The sequence below is a fragment of the Drosophila mojavensis genome, unplaced genomic scaffold (assembly GCF_018153725.1).
Source record: "Drosophila mojavensis isolate 15081-1352.22 unplaced genomic scaffold, ASM1815372v1 contig_136, whole genome shotgun sequence".
In the NCBI taxonomy this organism is placed as follows: Eukaryota; Metazoa; Arthropoda; class Insecta; order Diptera; family Drosophilidae; genus Drosophila; species Drosophila mojavensis.
In genome coordinates this window covers 24,675,312-24,689,425 of record NW_025318667.1, presented here as the reverse complement: position 1 = coordinate 24,689,425, position 14,114 = coordinate 24,675,312, and the positions used below count along the sequence as shown (strand labels likewise).

General features: G+C 40.7%; 1 long non-coding RNA gene across 2 annotated transcripts; it reads left to right on the top strand.

Annotated features, from left to right (window-relative positions):
• Window positions 1-623: 623 nt before the first annotated feature.
• Window positions 624-7,449, top strand: LOC116804505. 2 transcript variants are annotated; one of them, XR_006357363.1, is made up of 3 exons: window positions 1,372-2,230; window positions 3,586-3,958; window positions 7,188-7,449. It is a non-coding gene; the product is annotated as an uncharacterized LOC116804505 (long non-coding RNA). The 2 variants fall into 2 exon arrangements; XR_004364486.2 differs by lacking the exon at window positions 7,188-7,449 and having other exon boundaries at window positions 624-2,230; window positions 3,586-4,646.
• Window positions 7,450-14,114: the final 6,665 nt, after the last annotated feature.

Here is a 14,114-nt window from a genome sequence, read left to right as displayed (position 1 = left end):
AACGACAGCGACAGCGACAGCGAACGCAACCATCTCCATAAAGGCCCAACCAAATAATATGCATTGGAATATCTGGGTAGCGCGACTGAGCCTGAGTGGACTAATCGTGGCAGCCGGGGCTGCTGCTGCTGCTGCTGCTGCTGGATGTTAGACTGGAAATGTGTTCACTTTTCGCAACGAAAGCTACAAAAAAACAAAAAAAGAGAAAAAAATAAAATTTGTCGAGCCACACGCACACACACACACTCGTACACATAGTCCACATGAAGAAAGAAAGAAAACAAACGCAAAGCAAAATGTACCATAAAAATCGAACAAAGCTTTAATATAAAAGTAAAGTTCAATTTCGTACGTCAAACACGCAACCCAACGACTTGCAACAAGTTTGAAGTTGGCAAGCGGCGTCTGCTGCTAAAAATAAAACCAACACACTCGCTTGCACACACACACACACACACACACACACATCAAGAAGCCCATACATATATAAATATATGCACACATACATACATACAGTTACACACAGCCAGAGAGCTACTACGACTACGACGACGACGACGCCGACCAACGACGGCTGCAAAAAATGTGATACGACAGTGATTACGCGATTTTTCCATAATAAATGTTGTGGTAAAGGCGACCTTCCGGTTATGGCTGACGATGACGACGACGACGGCGACGACGACGAATCGCAAATACGAGTCAACGAGCAACAACGAACACTTGTTCGGCTCAGCAACGATGACGGCGACCTTCCTATGGTCGGTCACTTGCTCTTTTTTTTCTCTCTCTCTCTGTCTCTCTCTCTTTGGTAGCCTCTCACAACTTAGCGGAAAATGTCGGTAAACAGTGCAACCGGTTTTCAATTACGCACATATAGCAGTGGGGGCCATGCACAGTGATACAAACATTCACTAATTATCGAATGCAATATTTTCGTTGGTTTTAGCGGCAATTTAATTGAATTAAATTTCATTTGATTTAAATCTATTTGTTCCTCAGCTTCTTTGTACTAAATTAAATATCAATATTAACTATATATTACGCTCGTAAAGCCCCTGAAGTTCTATGTTAATTTGAATATTTGAATATATAATAAACATCACCATTCTATTTTCTAGAGCCCTGTTCAATATCGAATTACATCTATAAATTATGTCATATATTATACCCTTTTAAACCAGTAATATTTCTGAAGATGTAGATTAATTTTCATATTTAGTCAATATATAATTTACATAACTATTACGTTTGTGTCACCATTGCTTGTTTAATAGCTAATCTAATCAATGGTCAGTCACATATATTTCAGATATCAGGCATTAAATACCAAAAATTATTTTAGTTTGTATCATTTTAATTTTGGAATTTAGGTAAAATATAGAATTTCCCATTCAAAATTTAATCTAATAAAAACAATATTAAGCAATCACAATTTCGATTTGAAGAAATTCAAGCAAATAATGTTTAATCTGGTCCCACTGTCGTGTACTACTACTACTGCGAGAGCGTGAAAAAGCTTTACTCGCTGACTCAAAAGTGCGCTCCCACATTGTGCTGCAGCGTCGTCGCTCGTTTCGTTTTACTAGGCTAATCATCTGTTCTGGTTTCGGATTTGTGCTGTCTCCCGTTGCGCGCTGTATGCCTGTGTGTGTGTGCGTGTGGCTGTGTGCATGGGAGTTGTTGGTGTTGCTGTTTGAGCATTCGCATTCATTCAACGACAGCGCCGCCGATGACGACGCCACCGCCACCGACACTGATTTGAGAGCTTTGCAATTTTGTCGGCCGCTCTTGTCGTTGTTTTTCTTCGGGTTTCGGTATTTTTTTTTTTTCATGCTTGGTGTGTGAGTTTGTCTGTGTTTATGTGTTTCTGTGCTGGTGTGTGTAAGAAATATTTCACACGCTGCTTTGGCTGGGCAAGCAAAGCACTTGACTGTTGAGTGGCGGTTGCTGTTGTTGCTGCCCGCTCGCTGCCTGCTCTCGGCGGGCTGTTGTTGGAATATTGTTGACTGCCTGCTGTTGGGGTTCGTTGCCGTTGGTTGTGTTATCATTTCAGTTGCTGGCTGGCTGGCTGCATGGCTTGTCGCTTGCACGCGCAGCTCCGGGACTCCACCGATTATTGGGTGTGTGTGTATGTCTGGCCCGAGTCTGGGGCGGCGACAGCGGCAACGACAACGTCGGCGATTGTAATCGGTTTCAGTTCATTTTCATTTAAATGGAATTAAATATGGTAAATGATGAAATCAAGCTGAACAGCAGGCGTTTCCCCACTTCATCCCAACACCGTTCACCTAATGTTCGTATGTATATACACACATACATACATACATGCATTTTTATATGTATGTACGTAAAGCTGCCGTGGTGAGTTGTTGATGGTGAAGGTAAGTGAAAAAGCGAGTCAACGAGACGACAACGGCACAACTACAACAATGCTAATACTCTGGCGAGAGACCATGACGGGCAGCGCGTGTAAAGAAAGCAAGAATCGTAATCTATAAAATAAATATAATTTGAAATGTACACACGGCGCAAAACCAAAACTCAGCCACAAAAAAAAAAGAGGAAAATAAAATAAAAAAATATATTTAAATGGCTGTCTGTCAGTACAACGGCAGTAATAAAATCTCATCGAAATCGAGATTCGATATTCGAGGGAAAGAACAGGCGCACAGCAACTGTCAGACCGACAACGGCGACGCTTCATAGCGAAGAGAGCGCGAGTAAAAATCGATAAACTTGCAGCTGATAAGCAGCAAGAAGAAGCCAACTTGAAACGGCACCAGAGACAAAGGCAAAAGAAAAAAAAAAACAGCGCCAACCAACCACTAGCCGACAACGACGGAGCCCGAACCCACGCAGCCACAACAGCATTCAGCACCACAGAGCGCAACCACTGCCACCACCAGTAGTAGTAGTAGTAGCAGAAACAGCAGTGGCAGTAGCAGCAGCAGAGCAGCAGCAACCGATGAAAATCTGGCGGCTGGCGTACCTGACGCGCGCGTGTAACCGCCAATTTAACAGGCAACCAGGCAGCACAGCAAGCGCCGCTGCTATGGCAAACAGTTGCCAGCGAGCAACAGAGCAGACAAACTGCCGGCCGCAGCCGACAGAGTGAGAGAGAGAGAGAGACCGAGAGAACTTGCATGAGAGTGTTGCTTGCGCACAGGGTTGCCGAAGTGCACAATGCGAGCGCAAACAAATTTTAAGACAAAAATGGTCGTTCAATATCAATTTTTAATGTCTTGAACAAAATTAAAAGGGATAGGCAAAAGAATTTTAATATTCCAAGATTGACATAATGTAAATATGTTTCAATATCATAGCTTCAAAAAAAAAAAAAATTTTATCTCAGCTTTAGCTAAAAGTAAGTGCAGCAACTTGACAACTCTAAATTACTCAGTCACAATTTTATGCGCTCGCTCACACACACAAATACGCAGCTGACACATTCAAGAGCATTGCATGCTTGAGGATGGAGAGAGAGAGACTGTTATATTTCGGTCAGCTTAGCATTACCTTCTCCTTATACGATATCGTTTTGTTGTTGTTGCTATTTGTTTTTGTTTTCTTTTTTTTTTACAGCTCATCGTTAACAGCTGCTCTTAACATTTATTTTTGCACAGTTGAAAATTGAAATGCTTAACAAGTAAGTCGAAAGTGCTCTTTAATGGAGACCAATTCGACGCTTATAATAATAAAGCAGTGCGCAACACAATATTTGCCTACACACGGTTTATGAGCACAATTTTGTTGTGCGGCGCGTATGCCAACTGCTGGGTGCTGAGAAAAGGCGAGCAGGCAAACTCTACCGCAATAAACGAAATGCGAATAACCACCACAGCTAGTCTGAGCTACCCCGCTGAGCGGAACAACCGAGCAGAATCAGCAATAGACTAAGGTGGAATACAAATGGCGAATTCACATACACATACATGTGTACGAATGCTGAGTATAAGTATGTACATATGTGTATGTGGGCAAATTGCGACACATTTTAAAGCACAACAAAAATTTGTCATAGCCATAGTACATACAAACACATGTATGTCTGTGGGAATAATTAAACCTTTGATATTTACAATGAATTCGAATCATTTTCAATTAAATATGCATTTGTTTAGTTAACTTGTATTGCTTTTGACAGTAATCCAGATTATGCTCTAAATTACGCTTTAACTGTAATTATATTTAAAGCTTCACGCATATAAAAAACAGCAAAGTAAATATACATACATACATACATATGTATGTACATGTGTACAAAGTTTAGTTTTTCTGTGTCAAATGCTAATTTCGTATGCAGAAAAAAAAATATATAGACATACATATATATGTATATATATATAACATTTCTATCTAAAATAGACTAAAGCACTATATTTAAGCTTAGCTGAATTTAAATACCATGGGAAAATACGTTATGCATACACATGTAGGCATGTATGTACACAGACTCTGTAAGTATGTGTATATGGTAATGAATTTACATACATTATTATATAAACATATGTAAATTTAACATAAAGTCTTGCGGTTTACACACTTGGCCAATCTTTTGCTGTACACACATCAAAACTAAGCTTCACATTACAAATTAGCGCCCCCAAGCGGCCTGTAAAACAATAAACAACCGCAGACCCGCAGCAGCGCCAACGACAGCGGCACCAGCAGCAGCAGCCGCAATAGCAACAGTATCATTCGCTCTCTTTCTGCTTGCCAGCTCTCTTCTAGTCGCTCTCTGTTAATCTTTCGAGTGTGTTGGTCTGTTGTAGTTGTTCGCTCGTGTCGCACTCTTTAAAGACATTTTTTTATGTTACATTAAATGATAATGTTGCTGCCGCTGCTGCTGCTGCTGCTGATGGAAGCTTTGTGTTTGTTTTTGTTATGTGGCTATTCTGTGTTTGGGCTCTGTGTCGGTCGACCGCGATGCCGGCAACGCGGCCAGCGTCGCTGCAGTGACGCTGCAGTCTACAGAATGTAACAGGCGCACAGCAGCAGGCAGCAATGACGGCAGGGTCCAACAATGGCGAGAAGCCAAGTGCCGCCAGCGACGAGAGAGAGAGAGAATTGTGAAGAGAGCGCGCGATAACGAGAAAGAGAGACATATAAATCGTTTGGCGGCTCTCGCGCATGTGTCAGTCTCACTGGCGCTGCTGTTGCTGTTGTTGCTGCCGTTGTCGCTGCTGTTGCTGTTAGTTTTCCTGACTCTGCCTCTGCTTCTCTTTGTTGTTTTTTTTTTCTAACATTTTTTTTTTTGTGCCCACCATAAAAACTTGGTGTGTAATTTCTTATTGCGTGTGGTCACATTTAGCCTTTCGGGTGGAAAACTTATAAAATTGAATATTGGATTAGCTCACCGATTTTCCGGCGCAGACAATGCGATTTAAATCGCTGGCGTATCTTTTGCTGCGCATTCCCGCTGCGAAACAACAACAACTATGAACGGCAATAGATAATAACTTTACACTGCTGCTGCTGCTTGCACGCTGACTGCGGCTACTCGCTGGCTGCTGGCTGCTGCCTGCTGCCCGTTGTATGCGCAGAGCACAGTGGGTCTATAGGGGTGTTGGAGGCTGCTGCTTCTGCTGCTGCTGCTTGGCTTATTATTAAAGCAGCTGCTGCAAATGCGACGAACGGCAGATGAAAACCATCACTTCCGGAGGCGCTTCAAGTACTGAGGAATGTTGTATATACATGAGCTGTGTATGTGTGTGCGGCGCGCAGCCAGCAACAGCAAAAGCAGTGGCAGTGGCAGTGGCAGCGACAGCAGCAACAGCAAAGCTGTCGACGTCAACGCTAGCAGCAACAGCAGCACTAGCACCAGCAGCAGCAGCAATAGAAAAAAAGAAAGGAAAAAAAAAAAAGCAAAAATCAACAAACTCAACACAGCGAATGAGCCACGCAAAATAAAAGGAAAAGCAGCTTGGCAAAGCACACCCAAAGTAGTAGTGGGCAGCAACACAGAGAGAGCGAGAAGGAGATAGATAAGAGAGAGGAGAGTGAGTGAGAGAGAGCGAGAATAAGCGAGCGAACGAGCGCGGGGAATATGGAAAGATAGGTACGCTACGGTACAAATGGAAGGGAAGAGGAGCAGAGGGCAAGATACGGTACATATTGGTCTAACGAGAGTGTATGTATGTGTGTGTGTGGTTCGTTGTGCATGATGAAATGCTTGAGGCGCAGCTCAGCGCACAGAGCTCTCGTTTGACATAAGGACTTGCCTTGTATGTATGTATGTGTGTGTGTGTGTGTGTGTGTGTGTGTGTGTGCAGGACAGCATAGAAATATTTATATATACATATATATATATACATATTCATGCATATGTAAACATGCTAGCTACATATACATACATATATGAATATATACATACATATGTGTGTGTGTAGGCAAGCTTATGGCAAATGTTAGTTTTAGCCTGGGTCTGGTTAAGCTGTGTTATCAGCATTAGGATCGTAATTACAATCCAGTTCCAGAATCAGACGAAGCAGCCATTAACCAAATGCACACACACAGACACATGCATGCATACATATGCATGTATACAGAAAGTGCATTTGTCATTTGATGCACCGAATGAACTGGTTCTAAAAGTTGGCCTGCATTAACCATCTCGCTCCCTCTCATACGCATTACACGTAATTAATTCGCAAGTCAATTGAACTGTACAAGATTGTCAAGAAATGCGCTAGTGCTAGGCGAACAGATACCCTGTATTTTCATATTGATGCGGTTACTTATGAGATAAACAAGCAGTACGCGCGTGCTCGACGATCAGATACCCTGTATGCCACATACTTTTTCTCTTTCATTTTAAAATCAGATTATCAAGTTCTAGACTACTCTTATATCTCTTCTCCATTTCTGAGATTATCAAGAAGAAGTTGAGTAGTAGATTACTAGATACTACTAGATTAGTAGATCATTTTTGTTTTAAAATTTGGTATTTATTAAGAAATGTTGCATGAAATATATACTCTTTTCAGAGAGATTATCATGTTCTAGACCAGCACATACCCTGTGTGTCAAGACATTTTTCTATGAGATTATCATAAAGTGCTCTATTGCTAGACATGCAGATACCCTAATTTTAAGAAATTATTAGCAAATATTCTAGTGCTCGACTAGCAATTACTCTGTATAGCTCACAATTCAACTCTTTGCTAAGATTAATTTCTTTACAGCTAGATGAGGATGATGATGACTCCAACAATGCCCTGTACTTTATTATTAGATTGACGACTACTATACTATATAATATTGTATTACTAATGATGACTAACAAAATTCCCTGTATTTTACTGTATAGTATAGCACAATATTATTTATAGATCTTTAACTTTTTTTTTTTCATCCACTGAAGTTCAAATTATTGTTTTTCCCATGTCATATGAATGAAGGGAACGTTTAGAAAAAAATATATAAAAATAAAATTTCTAAAAATAATTTTTATTTTTTTTATTTTACATATTTTATATCTATATCTATATCTATCAAATATCTAAAAATAACATTTTTTTTTATTTTTCATAGATATTTTATTTTTATAGAATTTTGTTTTCATAGATAAACGTCTTCTCTATTCTGTTATGTAAAATAAATATTATAAAATATGGGAAAATAATAATAGGTAGGTAGGCTATTAATATTTTTGCACATTTAAATCTTTTATTATGAATATTATTATCTAATTCTCTAGGAGATTTCTTTCCTATGCTAAGTTCTTTTGGAATGCTGGATAGCTAATGGGTAAATATTTATCAATTGTTAATTCACTTAAATAGTATTATCTTCGAGAATCGATCTTCAGCTCTACCGAGATTGCTTAAAACTTAGTCAAAAAACTTTCTTGGAATTTAGTATCTGGAGAGCTCTAGAGAGTTTATATGGAACGTGTTTATAATGTAATATCTAATAAGATTTTGCCACTTGTTGCTGCTATATTTAACGTATACACTAAAACACACATACACATACACACACAAACACACACACACACACACATTCAGACAACGAGAAAATTGTAGAAATTTGTTGGTAATTAATATTTACCAGTAGATTTCTTAGTATCATACTCCCGGTGGAGCTGAGGCAAACGAGGAGCGAGCGATAAATCGAACGAATCGACGGAACGACAACGGACGAACTGTGACGGCCCGATTGATAATGCTGTTGATAAGGATAACGCTGCCAAAGGTAGCACACGCGCGCTTTTCTCTCCCCGTGAGAGCGAGCACGAGCACGAGAGAGTAAGAGACGGAGCGAATGCGAGTGCGAGTCAAAGTCTCAAATGCATTGAAAATCACACAGGAAACAAACAACGGTATTCCCAAAAAAAAAAACAAAAAACAAAAAAAAAAACTGGTTACATGGCAACAGGGCCAAGAACGCACTGGCCCTGGTCTAGGCTCCAGCTAGGGTCTAGGTCGTCCCTGGGTTGCCGAAGGGCTAGCGGAGTGCAAGGTAAGGTGAAGGTAAGCTAAGGTTAAGGTAAGGTAAGCTAAGGTACGGCACGATTAGCTAAGCTCTGACAACGATATGGTTTACGGCGATCCGGTACGGGTATAACTTTATTAATATTCCCGGAGTGTGAACTTGCGCGTGGAACGAGGCACGACGAGCCTTCAAGTGGCAATGGCAACGGCCATGCAGCCGATACAATAGGGTAAACATCACACACACAGATACATAGAAAGAGAGTGCAGAGGCGATGTGACGATGCCTGGAAATACACACACACACACATATATTTATATATATATATATATATATATATATATATATAGTGAGAGAGATGCGTCTGGAAGGGGCAAAAGCCGGGCTAAATGGCGGCTGACTGCTGTATATAGAGCAGGAGCAGAAGCTGGAGCAGAAGCAGGCGCAGGAGCAGGAGGGGAGGGGCGAGGCTTGGGGGCGACAGCGGTTCGCTATTTGGTCGGACGTTTGGTCGTTTGGTCGGTCGCCAGTGCGTGGGCCAGGCTGAGTTATTGGTCTAAATAGCAACACTGAGCGAGCATCGTGCAACGCGACGAGACGAGACGAGACGAGACGAGACGCAACGGAACGCAACGAGAGTGTTTGGCCATAGCCGAATGCGTGTGGCAAGCTTGTGCGGCATCGGCTGGGGCTGTTGTGAGGAGCTCGGCTCGTTGAATTTTTGGTGATGTACCTTTAATAAAACACACACACACAGAGAGAGACACACACACAGACACACATACTCAGACGGGCCTGACAGACGACAGGAATATTGGAAGTTTCAGCTTCGTGCAGCATGCAGCCGAACCGGAGCCGCAGCCGGAGCCGGAGTCGGAGCCCGTGCCACCAGCTGCAGCCGGGGCTGCCATCGAGCAGAGTCCCAGAGTCAGCACGGGACACGCCTGGATCAAAGCGAGCAGCAACAAAAATAGTGAAAACAAAAAAATTGAGTTACCCAGGAAGTAGGCTGCTTGCAACACCAGCAGCAGCAGATGATGATGATGATGCTTTCGTGATGATAATGATGTTATTGGCTTACACGTTGCAAGGCTGCACAAGTTTGGCAATTGTTGGTAGAGCAATGGGAAGAGGTGCGGAAAGAGGGAGGAGAGAGGGAGGAGAGAGAGAGAGAGAGAGTCAGAGAAAGAGAGAGACACAGAGACAGCAGCGCAGCGTGAGAGTGCGTGCTGGAGACTGCAAAATGCTAAGAAGAAATAAAAACACACGCAAAAAAAAGAAACCCCAAACGCACACACACACACACACACACACATAAACAATGGAGCAGAAGGACACATGCAACTGCAAGCAAACAACATGAGGCACAACGAATGCTCTCGGGTCCAGAGCAAAGACTAATGAAGTGTAGAATAGGGTTGCTGAGCTGCAAATTTATGCAACTGGGCAAAGTCTAACAGAGGCTATTGTAGCGCCAATATTGATGGCAGCCACACGCCAACAACAACAACAACAACTATAACAACAACAACAATAGCAATAGAAAAACACACCAAGAGGGAGAGAGCAATAGGTCAAGTAGCTGCTGCATATCGCACGCACATTGCATTTGGAGCATTGCTAAGTAGCTGACATCCATACACCCTCTTACCAGCCCCTCACACTCCCCCCACACCACCCTCCTTCACATCCATCATATAGCCATTTGTCAGCAATTGGATAACTGTCGCAGCAGCTGCATGGGAAACAAATGGAAAATTTACTCGCCAGTCACGTTGCAGAGCTGGCAGACGTTAGCTCTATGGAATATGCCTCAGAGGTTGATGACGTTAGTTCATTTCTATTATATGATTTACGCTACGTGACAGGCTCTGGTTTGGTGTTACGTTACGTTAGGGAAACTGGCGTAAGAAAGACGTTTCGACGGCGATATGTAAAACGAATGGAATAAATATTTTTCTCTTTTTGCAATGCTACTCGTATAACGTTACGTTACGTATTCTGTTACGTTATATATAAATTATGTTTACTTCAGTTACAGACGGATATTATATGAGAGATATACATGATAGTCCTTGAATTTGTAGTACGTCAATTATGCTACGTGACGTAAACTTACGTTACGTTAAGGAAACTGGAGGGATAAATTTATTTCGGCTGCGATATATAAAATGAACTAAGTGATTATTATTTCGTGGTATGCCATTTGAGTTACGTTACGTAACGTAAAGTATTACGGTATACATAAGATAAGTTAACTCTAATTTTGGCCGGATGTGATATGATAGATATGATAAATACATTTCGCCTGAGATATTCATACTAAACTAAACTGAACTGAGATAGGAATCACTATACGTTACGTAATGTATTACGTTTAAAAGTTAGCTTATTTGGTCAAGAGTTTTTTGTATATGATAAGCCTTACATGATACTCTTAACATTAATTTATTTGTACTACGTGGTTTACGCTACGTGACGTAAGCTTATAACGTTACGTTATAGAAACTGGGCTCGTTATGCAAGGCCAAGGCAGCTCATTAGATTAGTCTATTATTAAATTATTAACGAGACGTGAAATACGTAATTTTAGTAAATAAAAAATAGCAAATTTACGTAACGTAACATTTGGCATTACGTTATAGACTAGAGCATAACATATACTTTAAATCTCTTTAGCAATAACTTGCATAGAATTGAAAGACTATTTTTAAGTAAGTATGCCTGCCTTACGTTAAAGTGCGTTACGTAAGAGTATATGCATGGAAGTAATATATATATACAAAATATAGTTGTTTGTAAAAATAGTAGTGTAATGTGCATTTGGTTGAAATATGTAGTTGAGTGTAGTATATGAAATACAAATTAGCGTCACGTTATTCTTAATGAGAGTTACACGTCGTTACGTTATGCGAAAACGTTGCTCAATCGAAAGAATATTTCATGGCATATTCAAGGTTTTAATTTGCCTTTTGTTAACCAAAGCAAATCCTCGTGCTTTAGGTAACGTTACTAATGACGTAAGCCAAGTGCTTATTAATATGCTGCTTACGTTTGTGATTATGTTGTAAATCGATTGCCCCACGCGCTTCGAGCTGTTCGTTGATGTTTATCCAGCTCTCTATTTACAGCCCAGTCAGTCCGTTGTCAAGTCCCGTTGCTGGGGCAAACGTGTGGCACAGTGTTGCAGCCTTGCATTTGGCTAAATAATGCTAATACATACATAAGTAACTATAATTGCTATAAAGGGGCGTGGCACCTGTTTCACCAATGCGGCTATATGCGAAATTGTCTTATGAGCAATGGCAATTGCAGCGAACTGTATTGCGTGAGTGTGTGCGTGTGTGTGTGTGTGTGTGTGTGTGTGTGTGTGTGTGTGTGTGTGTTTGTATGTGTATTCGTGTGACTTTCATGTGATGCATTATGCGCGCGCGCTGCACATAAATAACATTGCCAAGTGCCAACGACGAGGACAATGGGAAAAGGCTTCGGCAATGGCTAGCGCGACTAACGGGAAATGGGCAACGGGCGCAACGAGGGTAGCGGGTAGCGGGTAACGGGCAACCGGTAACGGGCAACGGGTCGTCGGCGCTGCCATTCAATCAGCACTCGCTGTTGCCACGGATGTTGCCAAATCGTGGAAAATTTTCGGCAGCCACCTCCGACAACAACGACGACGACGACGACGACGACGATGGCGACGACGACGCTGGCAACGGTAATGGCGATGGCGACGACATTCTCGATTCTCGTGCTGCTCCTGCTATTCTTGTTCTTCTTCGTGCTGGGGCTTGTTAATACCAAAATGCCGGGGTTCGGTATACGGCGTACGGCATACGGAATACGGTATATATGCTGCCCGGGTTTTGGCTTATTGTTCACACAAGTACACACACACACACACACACAGAGGCAGAAACGCAGAGATGTTCGCGCACAAACACATTCACACAGCTGCACACACACACACACACACACACACAAAAAAAAAAAAAAAAATACGCATGCAACTTGCATTTTGCATCGACAGATGGCGTTTCAACTGCATTTTCGGCGTCTATGGTATTTTTTTTTTTCGTTTTGCTTGGCTCGAGCTTTGCGGGTTGAAGCGAGACAGCGATAGCGACAGTTATGAAGATAACTGAACCAATATACACACAAATTTGCATATATGTATATTTATGCATGTATGCGTATATGTAAATATGTGCGCATATTAATATGCGACTGTACACAGAGACAGCGCGAAAAAGTAAAGAAAAATTAATGAAAAAAATAAATAAAAAAATATTTTTAAAATGCGGAAAAATTAAATGTGATTTAAGGAGTAATTTGTGGGCGCAGTCATGAAGTCTAGCAACAAATAACGAATAAGAAGGAACGGTTAAGCAGTAGCAAGTAATTAATCGGAATGTTGAAAATTTGAGGAAAATTGTTAATTGGAAATTTACTTTAGGCAGTTCTATAGTTAAGATAATTATATAATAATTATAATAATATATAAGCGATTCCATTTGATTGTATATATGAAATTTGATCCTAACTTCTGCTCTTCATTGAACTTTTATGGTTTAGAGTAAGTTTACGAAAGATTAAATTTTATATATTTACATATTCAAGCATTGCATTTATGCTTATAACTGCTATCTATTCGCAATAAAAAGATTCTTTAGAAGAGAGTTTCCAACTCACTTTTTAAAGAAGAAGAAGGGTATCTCCTAGTCGAGCAGTTTCGACTAGAGCACTCTTACCATGTTTCTTTTACTTATGGAAAGTTTAATTATAATAATAAGCTAATAAAACTTGCATATCTTATGCGCGTATGTAATATACAGCTGTATATAATAGGTTTTTTTTTCAGCTCTTTAAACATTCATAGTATATGTAGTTTATAGGAAAGGAGATCATAGGATCAATATATAATATAGTTCTTATTAAACTAATTTGCTTTGATAGACATCAAGTGATATATTTGAACATATGTATAAGGTTTATTGCTTTCAAGTATCTAAAAGACGCACAAATCATAGTGTTATATATATGTATATATAAAATAGAACTATAGTAGAATTCGGTTATAACGATTCCGAAAATACTGGCCCCCAGACAAACTTTCATATACGACGGTGCCTTGAGCGTCGTTATAACTGGACTCTACTGCCCTTTAAAAGTTTTCCATATGATATTAATCTAAATAGTCCTAGCTTAATAGATCTAGGCAAATCGATGCATATATCAAGCACAGACTGATGTAACAGATGGATGTATATTTGTATGTATATGTATGTATATGAATGAATCATATAAATGAATATAGTTATATACATATATATCCATACGGCTGTTCAATATCAATATTGAATCTCCTTCCATAAGTCAGAGTTAGTTAATAAATTTGGATTTTCTTCAATAGTTTAAACATGGCCAACACACACACACACACACACACAACGACAGCCCCAAATAGTTGCAACAAATAGTCTCTGCCGCTGCCGCTGCCGCTGCCGCTGCTGTGGTTGCTGCTGCTGCCCGGTCGACGCAAATCGCTGGCGAAATGCTAATCGAATGGCAGCGGCTGTTGCTGATTTATGTATACCCGAAAACTAAGGCTAAGCTATGCGATGGGGGCGTGGCAACTAGGTGGGCAGCGAGTGTTGAGTGTGTGAAGCTGGAAT